At 40.4% G+C, this 17,098-nt stretch overlaps 1 pseudogene; it reads right to left on the minus strand.

Moving 5' to 3' along the window:
• Window positions 1-375: 375 nt before the first annotated feature.
• The window catches only part of LOC125554795 (AAA-ATPase At3g50940-like), an 85,431-nt pseudogene continuing 68,708 nt past the window's right edge, over window positions 376-17,098 (minus strand).

The raw sequence follows: 17,098 nt of genomic DNA on the forward strand, positions 1-17,098 counted from the left end.
GAAAAAATAGATGAATTTATCCTTTCGAGCTTGTCAGAAGTAGATAATCTAGATTGCACAAAAATTTGATAACATAAGATCGTGAGAACTATCTTTGATTGAAAAGGCATTGTATATGATAACTTTCAACAGAACTAAGACACAAAAGGGGATTTACCATACTGAAATAATGCATATGTCATAGTACATCTGAAATAAGTAATTTATATACCAAGCTTTCACTGTATGCAAATCCTGCAACAGCATGACACGAACACATACATCGATCAATCTGGTGCTGATATCATAATTATTGAAGTTAATTCCTTCAGCAATTCTCTGGGCAAAGCTGCAACAAGCCACGTACTACTAGCCAATCTGAGTATCTGGTCTGGCTCACTCCATCTTCTCCCCTGTTAATGCACCAGACTGCACCTTCTCGGCGACCGACGTGTCTTTCCTGCCATGCAGCTTGCCGACGAGCCTCCTGAGGGCGCTATCACAGCCCATGAGCACCCCGCCGATGCCGGCCAGCGTGATGCGCACGTCGGTGAAGAGTAGGCCCTTAGCCTCGGCCATGAAGCCGTCCACCACCTGATGGAAATATACCCTAGAGGCAATAATAAAGTTGTTATTATTATATTTCCTTATTCACGATAAAGGTTTATTATTCATGCTAGAATTGTATCGACCAGAAACTTAAATACATGTGTGGATACATAAACAAATACCGTGTCCCTAGTGAGCCTCTACTAGACTAGCTCGTTGATCAAAGATGGTTAAGGTTTCCTAACCATGGACATGAGTTGTCAGTTGATAACGGGATCACATCATTAGGAGAATGGTGTGATGGACAAGACCCATCCGTTAGCTTAGCATATGATCGTTCAGTTTATTGCAACTGCTTTCTTAATGTCAAATACATGTTCCTTCGACCATGAGATCATGCAACTCCCGGATACCGGAGGAATACCTTATGCGCTATCAAATGTCACAACATAACTGAGTGATCATAAAGATGCTCTACAGGTATCTCCGAAGGTGTCTGTTGAGTTGGCGTGGACCGAGATTGGGATTTGTCACTCCGTATATCGAAGATGTAACTCTGGGCCCTCTCGGTAATACAACATCACAAGAAGTTTGCAAGAAAAGTGACTAAGGAGTTAGTTACTAGATGATGTATTACGGAATGAGTAAAGAGACTTGCCAGTGACGAGATTGAAATAGGTATGGAGATACCGACGATCGAATCTCGAGTAAGTAACATACCGACAGATGAAGGGAACTACGTATGTTGTCATAAAGGTTCGACCGATAAAGATCTTCGTAGAATATGTAGGAACCAATATGGGCATCCAGATCCCGCTATTGGTTATTGACCAGAGAGGTGTCTCAGTCATGTCTACATCAGTCTCGAACCCGTAGGGTCCGCACGCTTAACGTTCGTTGGCGATATAACATTATATGAGTTATGTGAGTTGGTGACTGAATGTTGTTTGGAATCTTGGATGAGATAACGGACATGAAGAGGAGCTCCGGAATGGTCCGGAGGTAAAGATTAATATATGGGATGCAGGTATTCGGGTTTCGTAAAGGCTTCAGAATGCATTGAAGTGCCAGAAGGGCACTAGTAGAAAACAAGGCTTTGGTCCAGGCCGGGTCAGCCCATTAGTCCCGGTTCAGTCCAGAACCGGGACCAATGGGGGCATTGGTCCCAGTTCGTGAGCCCAGGGGGCCGGCCGGGCCACATGGGCCATTGGTCCCGGTTCATCTGGACCTTTTGGTCCCGGTTGGTGGCATGAACCGGGACCAATGGGCCTCGCTCCTGGCCCACAACCATTGGTCCCGGTTCGTGCCTCAAACCGGGACTAAAGATTAGACCTTTAGTCCCGGTTTGAGGCACGAACCGGGACTAATGGGGTTGAGACCTTTAGTCCCGGTTCGTGCCACGAACCGGTACTAAAGGTCCCATTTTCAAACTCTAACCCCCACCCTGTGGATCGCCTTTTCAGTTTAAAAAAATAAAAGAAAATGATGGAAATGTCAAAAAAATAAAAGAAAATAAGTTTCCCATGTGATATGTGGTCTAGTTGTTGGGAAAATTTGCAAATGTGAATTTTGACTTTATTTGCAAAATCTCTCTGAAATTTGTAAATTTGTAAAAATGGGCATAACTTTTGCATACTAACTTGGATGAAAAAGTTTTTTATATGAAAAATCATCTACTCAAAAAGTTACATCCGAATTTAACAGGGGGAACCCCGTTAAACATTTTCAAAATCCTCAAAAACCTAATAGAAAAAAGTTACGGGGCTTTTAAGATCTAGAGTGAAAAAAATCAAAAAAAATTCAAACAGTGGGCAAACTGTGGTCAAACAATGGTCAAACTAATTATTCTAGAATATTAGTGTTACTAAATAATTATTTCTGTTATTTCAATTTTGGTCAAATCTGGTCAAACTGTGGTCAAACAATGGTCAAACTAATTATTCAAGAAATATTAGTGTTACTAAATAATTATTGTTTTTTAAAACAATAGTTTCAAAATAAAACTATGAAATGTGTCACTTCATGCTCAAGCAAAATTCCTGAAGGTTAATAGGATTGACATCTTAGTATTGTCAGGAAAACAACAAGTGCAGACTTGGAGCGAGGGAGAATAGAACCCGAAAGTTAAGCGTGCTCAGGCTGGGGGAGTGGGAGGATGGGTGACCGTTGAGGAAGTTAGATGATTTGGAATGATGAGGGGTGATTAGAGGATAAATTGAGAAGTGATGAGGGGTGGTGATTACAGACTAGAGGTTAAAATAATTCAGAAATTTGAAAATAAAAAAAAATTCAAAAAAAATTTCAAATTTTTTTTTTCAAAAAAAAAATCATAAAATTTCCTTTAGTCCCGGTTGGTGTTACTAACCGGGACTAAAGGTGGAGCTCCACGTGGCCGCGCCCTTTAGTCCCGGTTCTGGATTGAACCGGGACTAAAGGGATAGGCATTAGTACCGACCCTTTAGTCCCGGTTCCAGAACCGGGACTAAAGGCCCTTATGAACCGGGACTGAAGGCCCTTTTTCTACTAGTGGGGGTTCCAAGAGGCCATCGGTAGGTTATGTTTTCTTACATCTGAGATAAATTATATTATCATGGATCATCCAACATGTTGAGATTGCCTTCCCCTCACATGCTAGCCAATTTCTTTGCACCAAGTAGAGATACTACTTGTGCTTGCAAATATCCTTAAACCCAGTTTTGCCATGAGAGTCCACCAGATCTACCTATGGATTGAGTAAGATCCTTCAAGTAAGTTTTCACCGTTGCAAGCAATAAAAATTGCTCCTTAAATATTTATAATTTATTAGTGCGGAGAAAATAAGCTTTATACGATCTTGTGATGTGGAAGAAATGAAAGCGACGGACTGCATAATAAAGGTCCATATCACAAGTGGCAATATAAAGTCATGTTCTTTTGCATTAAGACTTCGTGCGTCCAACCATAAAAGCACATGACAACCTCTGCTTCCCTCTGTGAAGGGCCTATCTTTTATTCTTGTCCCATACTTCATATAAGAGTCATGGTGATCTTCACCTTTCCTTTTTACATTTTATCCTTTGGCAAGCACAATGTGTTGGAAAGATCTTTATATATATAGCTGATTGGATGTGAGTTTTCATGAACTATTATTGTTGACATTACCCTTGAGGTAAAAGGTTGGGAGGCAAAACTATAAGCCCCTACCTTTCTCTGTGTCCGATTAAAACTTCATAACCATAAATATCGTGTGAGTGTTAGCAATTGTGAAATACTAGATGATAGTTGAGTATGTGGACTTGCTGAAAAGCTCTTATTGACTCTTTCTGATGTTATGATAAATTGCAACTGCCTCAATGACTGAGATTATAGTTTGTTGGTTCTCAATGAAGTTTCTGATTCATACTTGAAATTGTGATTGAATTATTAATTTAGCATAAGAGATCATATGAATATATATATATATATGTTGTTGTTCTAAGAATGATCATGATGCCCTCATGTCCGTATTTTATTTTTATCGACATCTCTATCTCTAAACATGTGGACATATTTTTCCATTTCGGTTTTCGCTTGAGGACAAGCGAGGTCTAAGCTTGGGGGAGTTGATACGTCCATTTTGCATCATGCTTTTATATCGATATTTATTGCATTATGGGCTGTTATTACACATTATGTACAATACTTATACCTATTCTCTCTTATTTTACAAGGTTTACATGAAGAGGGGGAATGCCGACAGCTGGAATTCTGGGCTGGAAAAGGAGCAAATATTAGAGACCTATTTTGCACAGCTCCAAAAGTCCCGAAACTTCACGGGAGCATGTTTTAGAATATATAAAAAATATTGGGCGAAAGAAGTACCAAAGGGGGGCCACCCACCGTCCACTAGGGTGGGGGGCGCACCCTACGCCCTGGGCACGCTCCCTACCTCGTGGGCCCCCTGGCAGCCCTCTGATGCCCATCTTTGGCAATATGGAGTCTTTCGTCGAGGAAAAAAATCATAAGCAAGCTTTCGGGAAGAAACTCCGCCGCCATGAGGCGGAACCAATCTAGGGCTCCGGCGGAGCTGTTCTGCCGGGGAAACTTCCCTCCGGGAGGGGGAATCATCACCATCGTCATCACCAACGATCCTCTCATTGGGAGGGGGTCAATCTCCATCAACATCTTCACCAGCACCATCTCATCTCAAACCCTAGTTCATCTCTTGTATCCAATCTTTGTCCCAAAGCATCAGATTGGTACCTGTGGGTTGCTAGTAGTGTTGATTACTCTTTGTAGTTGATGCTAGTTGGTTTACTTGGTGGAAGATCATATGTTCAGATCCTTTATGCATATTAATACCCCTCTGATTATGAACATGAATATGATTTGTGAGTAGTTATGTTTGTTCCTGAGGACATGGGAGAAGTCTTGCTATAAGTAGTCATGTGAATTTGGTATTCATTCGATATTTTGATGAGATGTATGTTGTCTTTCCTCTAGTGGTGTCATGTGAACGTCGACTACATGACACTTCACCATTGTTTGGTCCTAGAAGAAGGCATTGGGAAGTAATAAGTAGATGATGGGTTGCTAGAGTGACAGAAGTTTAAACCCTAGTTTATGCGTTGCTTCTTAAGGGGCTGATTCGGATCCATATGTTTCATGCTATGGTTAGGTTTACCTTAATACTTCTGTTGTAGTTGCAGATGCTTGCAATGGGGGTTAATCATAAGTGGGATGTTTGTCCAATGAAGGACAGTACCCAAGCACCGGTCCACCCACATATCAAATTACCAAAGTACCGAATGCGAATCATATGAGCGAGATGAAAACTAGCTTGACAATAATTCCCATGTGTCCTTGGGAGCGCTTTCCTTTATATAAGAGTTTGTCCAGGCTTTTCCTTTGCTACAAAAAGGATTGGGCTATCTTGCTGCACCTTATTTACATTTATTACTTGTTACCCGTTACAAATTACCTTATCACAAAACTATCTGTTACCGATAATTTTAGTGCTTGCAGAGAATACCTTGCTGAAAACTGCTTATCATTTCCTTCTGCTCCTCGTTGGGTTCAACACTCTTACTTATCGAAAAGGCTACGATAGATCCCCTACACTTGTGGGTCATCAACTAGGCATATCAACGGGCTATGGAGATGCCCATTAATAGATATCAATGTGAGTGAGTAGGGATTGCCATGCAACGGATGCACTAGAGCTATAAGTTTATGAAAGCTCAAAGATAAACTAAGTGGGTGTGCATCCAACTTGCTTTCTCATGAAGACCTAGGGCAATTTGAGGAAGCCCATCATTGAATATACAAGCCAAGTTCTATAATGAAAATTCCCACTAGTATATGAAAGTGATATCATAGGAGACTCTCCATCATGAAGATCATGATGCTACTTTGAAGCACAAGTGTGGTAAAAGGATAGCAACATTGCCCCTTCTCTCTATTCTCTCATTTTTTTATTTGGGCCTTCTCTCATTTTTTGGCCTCTTTTATTTATTTATTTTTCGTCCGGAGTCTCATCCCGACTTGTGGGGGAATCATAGTCTCCATCATCCTTTCCTCACATGGGACAATGCTCTAATAATGAAGGTCATGACACTTTTCTTTACTTACAACTCAATACTTAGAACAAAATATGACTCTATGTGAATGCCTCCGGCGGTGTACCGAGATGTGCAATGAATCAAGAGTGACATGTATGAAAGAATTATGAACGGTGGCTTTGCCACAAATACGATGCCAACTACATGATCATGCAAATCAATATGACAATGATGATGCGTATCATATAAATGGAACGGCGGAAAGTTGCATGGCAATATATCTCGGAATTAATGGCTATGGAAATTCCATAATAGGTAGGTATGGTGGCTGTTTTGAGGAAGATATATGGTGTGTTTATGGTACCGACGAAAGTTGCGGGGTACTAGAGAGGATGGCAATGGCGGAAAGATGAGAGTGCGTATAATCCATGGACTCAACATTAGTCATAAAGAACTCACATACTTATTGCAAAAAATCTATTAGTCATCAAAACAAAGTACTACGCGCATGCTCCTAGGGGGATAGATTGGTAGGAAAAGACCATTGCTCATCCCCGACCGCCACTCATAAGGAAGACAATCAATAACTAAATCATGCTCCGACTTCATCACATAACGGTTCACCATACGTGCATGCTACGAGACTCACAAACTTTAACACAAGTATTTATCAAATTCACAACTACTCACTAGCATGACTTTAATATCACCATCTTCATATCTGAAAACAATCATAAGGAATCAAACTTCTCATAGTATTCAATGCACTTTATATAAAAGTTTTTATTATATCCCTCTTGGATGCCTATCATATTAGGACTAATTTTATAACCAAAGCAAATTACCATGCTGTTTTTAAATACTCTCAAAATAGTATAAGTGAAGTACGAGAGTTCATGAATTTCTATAAAATAAAACCACCGCAGTGCTCTAAAAGATATAAGTGAAGCACTAGAGCAAAATTGCCCAGCTCAAAAGATATAAGTGAAGCACATAGAGTATTCTAATAAATTACGATTCATGTGTGTCTCTCTCAAAAGGTGTGTACAGCAAGGATGATTGTGGCAAACTAAAAAGCAAAGACTCAAATCATACAAGATGCTCCAAGCAAAACACATATCTCATGTGGTGAATAAAAATATAGCCTCATGTAAAGTTACTGATAGGTGAATACGAAAGAGGGGATGTGAAAGTGCAACTAATCCATGGGTGGTTTTGGTAATTATGAAAAACATATAGCTCATTGAACTAATATCAATTCAAGATAATATTTTCAGAAAGTTCAATGATTGGCATGGCATGGACTAGAGATGTGGACCCCTCAAAATGCTAAGGACACATATTGGCAAAAGCTCAAGACTCTACATTTTCATTTTAGTGATCCAAGATCACATTGAGTCCATAGGAAAGCCAATACTATTAAAAGGGGATGAGGTGTTGCTTAATGGCTTGCTTGCTCAAAATGCCTAGTGATATGCTCCAAAAGCCCTCAACCACTTTCTCATATCCACATATGTCCCAAACCAAAAGTCAAACTCGGCCCCACTGATTTGGTCTATCCGGCGCCACCGAGTTCGCTTGACATAGCCATAGCCCAAAACCCTAATCAGTTTGGTCTCACCGATAGGGATCTCAGTCTCACCGAGATGGGATTGCAAAATCTCAGTTTCCCTTCGTACCGTTTCGGTCTAACCGAGATGAGCGATCGGTCCCACCAAGTTCGCAATGCAAACTCTTTGTTTCCTTTTTGTAACCTTTCGGTCTCATCAAAATGAGCGATCAGTCCCACCGAGTTTGCCTGACCAACTCTTTGGTTGCCTATTACTGAAATCTTCTCACCGAGTTCATGTGATCGGTCTCACCAACATTATGTTATGCCCTAACCCTAACACAATCGGTCCCACCGAGTTGATCATGTCGATCCCACCAAAAAGCCTAACGTTCACATTTTGAACTGAATCGGTCTGACCGAGTTTCACTATTCGGTCCCACCGAGTTTGGTAAATTCTGTGTAACAGTTAGATTTTGTGTGGAGGCTATATATCGTTTGTGGAGAGAGCAATTAGAACATGCCTACACTTCCACCACTCATTTTCTGAGAGAGAACCACGTACTCATGTGTTGAGACCAAGACAATCTAATCCAACCACAAGAATCTTGATCTCTAGCCCTCCCAAGATGCTTTCCACTCAAATCATCTTTCCACCATATCCAAATCTGTGTGAGAGAGTTGAGTGTTGGGGAGACTATCATTTGAAGCACAAGAGCAAGGAGTTCATCAACAACACACCATGTATTACCTTTTGGAGAGTGGTGTCTCCTAGATTGGTTAGGTGTCACTTGAGAGCCTTCGTCAAGATTGTGGAGTTGAACCAAGGAGTTTGTAAGGGCAAGGAGATCGCCTACTTCGTGAAGATCTACCGAAGTGAGGCAAGTCCTTCGTGGGCGATGGCCATGGTGGGATAGACAAGGTTGCTTCTTCGTGGGCCCTTCGTGGGTGGAGCCCTCCATGGACTCGCGCAACCGTTACCCTTCGTGGGTTGAAGTCTCCATCAACATGGATGTACGATAGCACCACCTATCGGAACCACGCCAAAAATGTATGTGTCTACATTGCGTTTGCTCCCTCTAAACTCCTCCCCTTTACCTTCATATGCAATGATTTACATTCCCCTGCTATACTCTTAGAATTGCATGTGTAGGTTGATTTCTTGACTTGTGATATTCTAAAATCTGCCAAGACTTAAAATTGGGAAAAGGCTAGATTTTTATTTGGTCAAGTGGTATCAGAGCTTTGGTCTCCATTTGCCTTGATTTCCATAGCTTTGGTGATCATGGCCTTGGTTTCACAACCTACGAGAGTATGGCGTCTAGCGAGGGAAATTACCATAGTAGAGGTCCTTACTTTGATGGTACTAATTTTGCTAGTTGGAAGCATAAGATGAAAATGCACATTCTTGGACATAACCCCGCCGTTTGGGCTATTGTGTGTATTGGCTTGCAAGGTGAATTCTTTGATGGGAGAGAACCAAATTGTGAAGCTACCGCAGAAGAATTGAAGATGTTGCAATACAATGCTATAGCTTGCGATATCCTCTTCAACGGATTGTGCCCCGAAGAATTCAACAAAATTAGCCATCTTGAGAATGCAAAGGAAATTTGGGATACTTCGATTGATATGCGCGAGGGTACCGACTCCGTCAAGGAATCCAAATTGGATGTGCTTCAAAGTCAACTTCACAAGTTCAAACTGAAGGATGGTGAAGGTGTCACTGAAATGTACTCTAGGCTTGCTCTCATCACAAATGAGATTGCCAGCTTAGGAAGTGAAGAGATGGCCGACATATTCATCATCAAGAAGATCCTAAGAGCCTTGGATGGAAAATATGACACCGTGGGCACATTAATCCAAATGATGCCCAATTACAAAGATCTCAAGCCAACAGAAGTCATTGGTAGAATTGTTGCTCATGAGATATCACTCAAGGATAAAGAAGAGCTTCATAAAAAGTCTAGTGGTGCTTACAAAGCCTCATGTGATGCTCCTACATCATCTAGTGAGAAACAAGTATTGAATGAGGAATTGAGCCTAATGGTGAAGAACTTCAACAAGTTCTACAAGAGTAGAAGCAAAGAAAGAAGTTCCAAGTCAAGGTCCTACAATGACGAAAGATCTTCTAGTCGTGAGCGTAATTGCTACAATTGTGGAAGACCCAGACACTACTCCAATGAGTGTACGACTCCCTACAAAAGAAGAGAAGACTCACCTAAAAGGAGAAGTAGAAGAGAAGAATCACCTCCAAGTGAGAGAAGGAGTAGAGATGATCGTTATGGACGAAGAACCTCTCATAGAAGCAAGGATTCGGAGAGGAAGGACAAGTCATCATGGAGCTACACAAAATGAAGACATCAAGCTCATGTTGGTGAATGGGTATCCGGCTCTGACTCCGACCACCACTCCGAGCGAAGTTATCACTCCGACTCCGAATATACTCAAGATGAAGGTGTTGCCGGTCTAGCACTTGTGTCGACCAACTGCTATGACATATTTGACTCACCAAATGAAGGATTTGGAACATGCTTCATGGCTAAAGGCCCAAAGGTATCACACCCCGAGTATGTTGATTTCAATAGTGATGAAGATGATTTGCTAGGTGATGATGATTTACTTGTTGACAACTCTAGTGATTAAAACTATGATGAACTTGCTATTAATCATGCTAATCAAGATAAAATGAATGACGATGATAAGAAGGTGATTGAGCGTCTAACTAAAGAACCAAACACTCTTAAGTTAGCTCATGAAACTACCTTAGAAGACCATCGAGAACTTTTAAAGACTCATGAGAAGCTACGCTTTGAAAAGCTCAACCTAGAGCAAGAGCACATGTTCTTAAAAGCAATCAATGATGATCGTCATAAGAAAAGTTCTTCTTACTCAAGCGTTTACTCTTGTCTACTTACATGCCACAAGTAAAATCTAGCAACAAGAGTAAGAAAGATTCTTCTTCTAGTAGTAACAATAATCATGCTAAATCAAATATTGTTGCTTCTAGTAGTTCTGTTGATTCCACTAATGATTCTCTTAGCCAAGTTACACTTGAGCAAGAAAATAGCTTATTGAAGGGAATTATAGGGAAAGGTGTTTACAAGAGCCTTGCCGGAAGTAAGCAATTTGAGGAAATTGTACGCAAGCAAGAAAGGCACCGGAAGAATCAAGGTGTTGGTTTTGAACGAAAGTTCAATGCCAATGGAGTTGAGTGGGAAGAAGATCAATACCCCAAGACGAAGTTTGTTCCTCAACAAGAGAAGTATGATCCTACTTCCTTCAAAGGAACACAAGCTCAAGATGATCTTCCATCACAAGACCACAAGCAAAAAGGCAAGGACAAGCTTCAAGAGGAGATTGATGCACTTGAAGAAGCTCTGAAGGCTTTATTCAAGGGGGTTCCCAAGGCTACATCAAGTTCTACTTCATCAAGTACGACTACAACTCCAAGGATTTGTTGGGGAACGTAGCATGCAATTTCAAAAAAAAATCCTACGCTCACGCAAGATCTATCTAGGAGATTGATGACCCATAAGTATAGGGGATCTATCGTAGTCCTTTCGATAAGTAAGAGTGTCGAACCCAACAAGGAGCAGAAGGAAATGATAAGCGGTTTTCAGCAAGGTATTCTCTGCAAGTACTGAAATAAGTGGTAACAGATAGTTTTGTGATAAGATAAATTGTAACGAGCACAAGTAACAAAAGTAAATAAAGTGCAGCAAGGTGGCCCAATCCTTTTTGCAGCAAAGGACAAGCCGGAACAAACTCTTATAATAGGAAAAGCGCTCCCGAGGACACATGGGAATATCGTCAAGCTAGTTTTCATCACGTTCATATGATTCACGTTCGATACTTTGATAATTTGATATGTGGGTGGACCGGTGCTTGGATGCTGTTCTTACTTGAACAAGCATCCCACTTATGATTAACCTCTATTGTAAGCATCCGCAACTACAACAAAATTATTAAGGTAAACCTAACCATAGCATGAAACATATGGATCCAAATCAGCCCCTTACGAAGCAACGCATAAACTAGGGTTTAAGCTTCTGTCACTCTAGCAACCCATCATCTACTTATTACTTCCCAGTGCCTTCCTCTAGGCCCAAATAATGGTGAAGTGTTATGTAGTCGATGTTCACATAACACCACTAGAGGCTAGACAACATACATCTTATCAAAATATCAAACGAATACCAAATTCACATGACTACTAATAGCAAGACTTCTCCCTTGTCCTCAGGAACAAACGTAATTACTCACAAAGCATATTCATGTTCATAATCAGAGGGGTAATAATATGCATATAGGATCTGAACATATGATCTTCCACCAAATAAACCAACTAGCATCAACTACAAGAAGTAATCAACACTACTAGCAACCTACTAGCACCAATCCCGAACTTTGAGACAAGAATTGGATACAAGAGATGAACTAGGGTTTGGAGATGAGATGGTGCTGGTGAAGATGTTGATGGAGATTGCCCTCTCCTGATGAGAGGAGCGTTGCTGATGACGATGGTGATGATTTCCCCCTCCCGGAGGGAAGTATCCCCAGCAGAACAGCTCTGCCGGAGCTCTAGATTGGTTCCGCCTTGTGGCGGCAGAGTCTCGTCCCAAAAAGTTCCTTTTGATTTTTTTCTCATCGAAAGACTTCATATAGCAGAAGATGGACGTCGGAGAGCCACCAGGGGGCCCACGAGATAGGGGGGCGCGCCCTAGGGGGGGGGCGCCCCCCCACCCTCGTGAGAAGGGTGTGGGCCCCCTGGCCTTCATCTTTGGCGAGGATTTTTCTTTATTTATTTTAAGATGTTCCGTGGAGTTTCAGGACTTTTGGAGTTGCGCAGAATAGGTCTCTAATATTTGCTCCTTCTCCAGTCCATAATTCCAGCTGCCGGCATTCTCCCTCCTTATGTAAACCTTGTAAAATAAGAAAGAATAGCCATAAGTATTGTGACATAAAGTGAAATAACAGTCCATAATGCAATAAATATCGATATAAAAGCATGATGCAAAATGGACGTATCAACTCCCCCAAGCTTAGACCTCGCTTGTCCTCAAGCGAAAAGCCGATAACAATAGATATGTCCTCATGTTTAGAGGTAGAGGCGTCGATAAAAATAAAATACGGACATGAAGGCATCATGATTAATCTCATAACAACAACATATATAGATTTTGTCATATGATTACTTATGTTCAAGTGATGATCTATTCACAATGCAAAAGTATAAATCATAAACCTTATTGGGCTCCGACATACTATAATCTCAGTCATTGAAGCAATTGCAATTTATCATAACATCGGAAAGAGTCTATGTCAGAGCTAAAAAGCAAGTCCACATACTCAACTATCATTTAGTCCTCCATAATTGCTAACACTCATGCAATACTTGTAGTTACGGAGTTTTAATCGGACATAGAGAAAGATAGGGGCTTATGGTTTTGCCCGACAACCTTTTACCTCAAGGGTAATGTCAACAATAATGGTTCATGCTCCCCTACATCCAATTAGATATATATATCATGTTGTTTCCAACATGCTGAGCTTGCCAAAGGATAAAATGAAAAGGAAAAGGTGAAGATCACCATGACTCTTGCATAAGGTAGAAGATAATAATAAAAGATAGGCCCTTCGCAGAGGAAAGCAGAGGTTGCCATGCGCTTTTATGGTTGGATGCACAAAATCTCAATGCGAAAGAACGTCACTTTATATTGCCCCTTGTGATATGAACCTTTATTATGCAGTCTGTCACTTTTATTACTTCCACATCACAATATCGTATAAAGCTTATTTCTCCCACACCAATCAATCATACATATTTAGAGCAATTTTTATTGCTTTGCACCGATGACAACTTACTTGAAGGATCTTACTCAATCCATAGGTAGATATGGTGGACTCTCATGGCAAAACTGGTTTAAGGGTATTTGGAAGCACAAGTAGTATTTCTACTTGGTGCTGAGAATTTGGCTAGCATGAGGGGGAAAGGCAAGCTCAACAAGTTAGAGGATCCATGACAACATACTTTATCTCAGATATAAGAAAGACATAACTCATTACGTTGTCTTCCTTGTCCAACATCAATACTTTAGCATGTCATATTTTAATGAGTGCTCCCAATCATAAAAGATGTCAATGATAATATATCTATATGTGAAAACCTCTCTTTCCTTATTACTTCCTATTAATTGCAACAATGACCAAAGCTATGTCTGCCAACTCCCAACAACTTTTAATCATCATACTCTTTTTATGTGAAGTCATTACTCTCAATAAGATCAATATGAACTTTTTGTTTCTTTTTATTCTTTTTATCTTTTCTTTTATTCACCCAAGATCATGGCAAAATAATCAAGCCCTTGACTCAACACTAATCTTTATTATATATAGCTCACGGACTCGATTACAAAGAGAGATCATAAAGCAAAACTCAAAACTAGATCATGCCATAAACTTTATTCTACTAGATCAAGATACTATTAATAGGATCGAACTAAGAAAAAAACGGTAAAGATAGGAGTTGTGATGGTGATACGATACCCGGGCACCTCCCCCAAGCTTGGCAGTTGCCAAGGGGAGTGCCCATACCCATGTGATCATATCTCCTTCTTTGTTGTTGGTGTAATATTCTTGGCAATTATTCCCCTTAGGATGCGGTTCTCCTCCTCGAGCTTATTGACTTGCTGCTTGAGGTCCATTATTTCCTTACGAAGCTTTCCTGTGACAGCTAAAGCTCCTTGCACCCAAGGGTGTTGCATAGCTGCGGGAGAACAAGTGACACTCCTCTTCATATTTTCATAAGAAAGAAATCTAACATTAGAAGGGATAACCGAATTTGGAATAGCTGAGCTCTGTAGTTCCCCCATCGTGAACCCAGCTCGGAGGCGAGAGGTGACTTCTTGATCCTCCATGGCATCTACTCTCATCAAGTCAGCCTCCATCTCTTCCTCCGTTGCTGGTCCAAAGTGGTCAGCGTCGCTGTTTGCCCTTGGTTCCGGTTCCGGATTAGATACCCGGCTCTCCCTGATTGACTCTTGAGAAGACATCTTGCTCTAATCTGCAGCAGCAACAGCTCGAAAACAAAAACAGAGGAGATTTGCGTGATACGGGATTCAAAACCTTCGGAAGAATATATAATGAATTTTTACCGACCAAAATACGTATCGTGCAAGAAAACAGAGTCCGGAAGGCACACAAGGTGCTCACGAGGTAGGGGCGCGCCCAGAGGGGTAGGGCGCGCCCACCACCCTCGTGGGACCCTCGTGTCCTTCCCGGGCTGCTACTTATTTTTCTATTTTTCTAAATATTCCAAAACAGAGAAATATTGCCTTAAAAATTGTTTTGGAGTCGGTTTGCTTACCGTACCACATACCTATTCCTTTTTTGAGTCTAAAACGTTCCGGAAAGTGTCCCTTATGTATTCCTCCGGGGTTACGGTTTCAATAATATTGGTTTCAACATTTATGGGATTACCTGAGATATAATGTTTGATTCTTTGACCGTTTACCACCTTCGGATTTGTGCCCTCAAAGTTGTTGATTTTTATGGCACCGGAACGATAGACCTCTTCGATAACATAGGGGCCTTCCCATTTAGAGAGAAGTTTTCCTGCAAAAAAATCTTAAACGAGAGTTGTATAGCAATACATAATCACCTACATTAAACTCACGCTTTTGTATCCTTTTGTCATGCCATCTTTTAACTTTTTCTTTAAACAACTTGGCATTTTCATAAGCTTGGGTTCTCCATTCATCAAGTGAGCTAATATCAAATAACCTCTTCTCACCGGCAAGTTTAAAATCATAGTTGAGCTCTTTAATAGCCCAATACGCCTTATGTTCTAGTTTGAGAGGTAAGTGACATGCTTTTCCATAAACCATTTTATACGGAGACATACCCATAGGATTTTTGTATGCAGTTCTATAAGCCCATAATGCATCATCAAGTTTTTTGGACCAATTCTTTCTAGACCTATTAACAGTCTTTTGCAAAATTAATTTGAGCTCTTTATTGCTCAACTCTACTTGACCACTAGACTGAGGGTGATAAGGAGATGCAATTCTATGATTAACATCATACTCAGCAAGCATTTTACGGAAAGCACCATGAATAAAGTGTGAACCACCATCAGTCATTAAATATCTAGGGACTCCAAACCTCGGAAAAATAACTTCTTTAAGAATTTTAATAGAAGTGTTATGATCAGCACTACTAGTTGGAATAGCTTCTACCACTTAGTAACGTAATCAACAACAACTAAAATTGTGTGTATCCATTAGAAGCAGGAAAAGGTCCCATATAATCAAAGCCCCAAACATCAAATGGTTCAATAACAAGAGAATAATTCATAGGCATTTCTTGACGTCTACTAATATTACCAATTCTTTGACATTCATCACAAGACAAGACAAACTTACGGGCATCCTTGAAGAGAGTAGGCCAATAAAAACCAGATTGCAATACCTTATGTGCAGTTCTATCTCCAGCGTGGTGTCCTCCATAAGCCTCGGAATGACACTTGCGTAGGATCTGTTCCTGTTCATGCTCAGGTACACAATGTCTAATAACACCATCTACTCCTTTATAAATATGTGGTTCATCCCAAAAGTAATGTCTTAAATCATAGAAAAACTTTTTCTTTTGCTGGTATGTGAAGCTAGGTGGTATAAACTTAGCAACAATATAATTAGCATAATCAGCATACCATGGAGTACTACGAGAAGTACTTATAACATTTAATTGTTCATCAGGAAAGCTACCATTGATAGGTAGTGGGTCATCAAGAACATTCTCTAACCTAGACAAGTTGTCTGCAACGGGGTTCTCAGCTCCCTTTCTATCAATAATATGCAAATCAAATTCTTGTAGCAAGAGAACCCATCTAATAAGTCTAGGTTTAGCATCTTTCTTTTCCATAAGGTATTTAATAGCAGCATGATCAGTGTGAATAGTTACTTTAGAATCAACAATATAAGGTCTGAACTTATCACAAGCAAATACAACTGCTAAAAGATCTTTTTCAGTAGTAGCATAATTTCTTTGAGCATTGTCTAGAGTCTTACTAGCATAATGAATAACATTTAATTTCTTATCAACTCTTTGCCCTAGAGCAGCACCTACAGCATAATCACTAGCATCACACATAATTTCAAAGGGTAAATTCCAATCAGGTGGCTGAACAACAGGTGCAGAGACTAATGCTTTCTTAAGTATTTCAAATGCTTCTACACAATCATCATCAAAGACAAATGGTATATCTTTTTGCAATAAATTAGTCAGAGACCGGGAAATTTTTGAGAAGTCCTTAATGAACCTCCTGTAAAATCCGGCGTGACCAAGGAAACTTCTTATACCTTTGATGTCCTTGTTGGGGAACGTAGCAGAAATTCAAAATTTTCTACGCATCACCAAGATCAATCTATGGAGTAATCTAGCAACGAGGGGAAGGAGAGTGCATCTACATACCCTTGTAGATCGCTAAGCGGAAGCGTTCAAG

Source organism: Triticum urartu, chromosome 4A (genome assembly GCF_056163025.1).
Source record: "Triticum urartu cultivar PI428250 chromosome 4A, HENAU_Tu73, whole genome shotgun sequence".
Taxonomy (NCBI): Eukaryota; Viridiplantae; Streptophyta; class Magnoliopsida; order Poales; family Poaceae; genus Triticum; species Triticum urartu.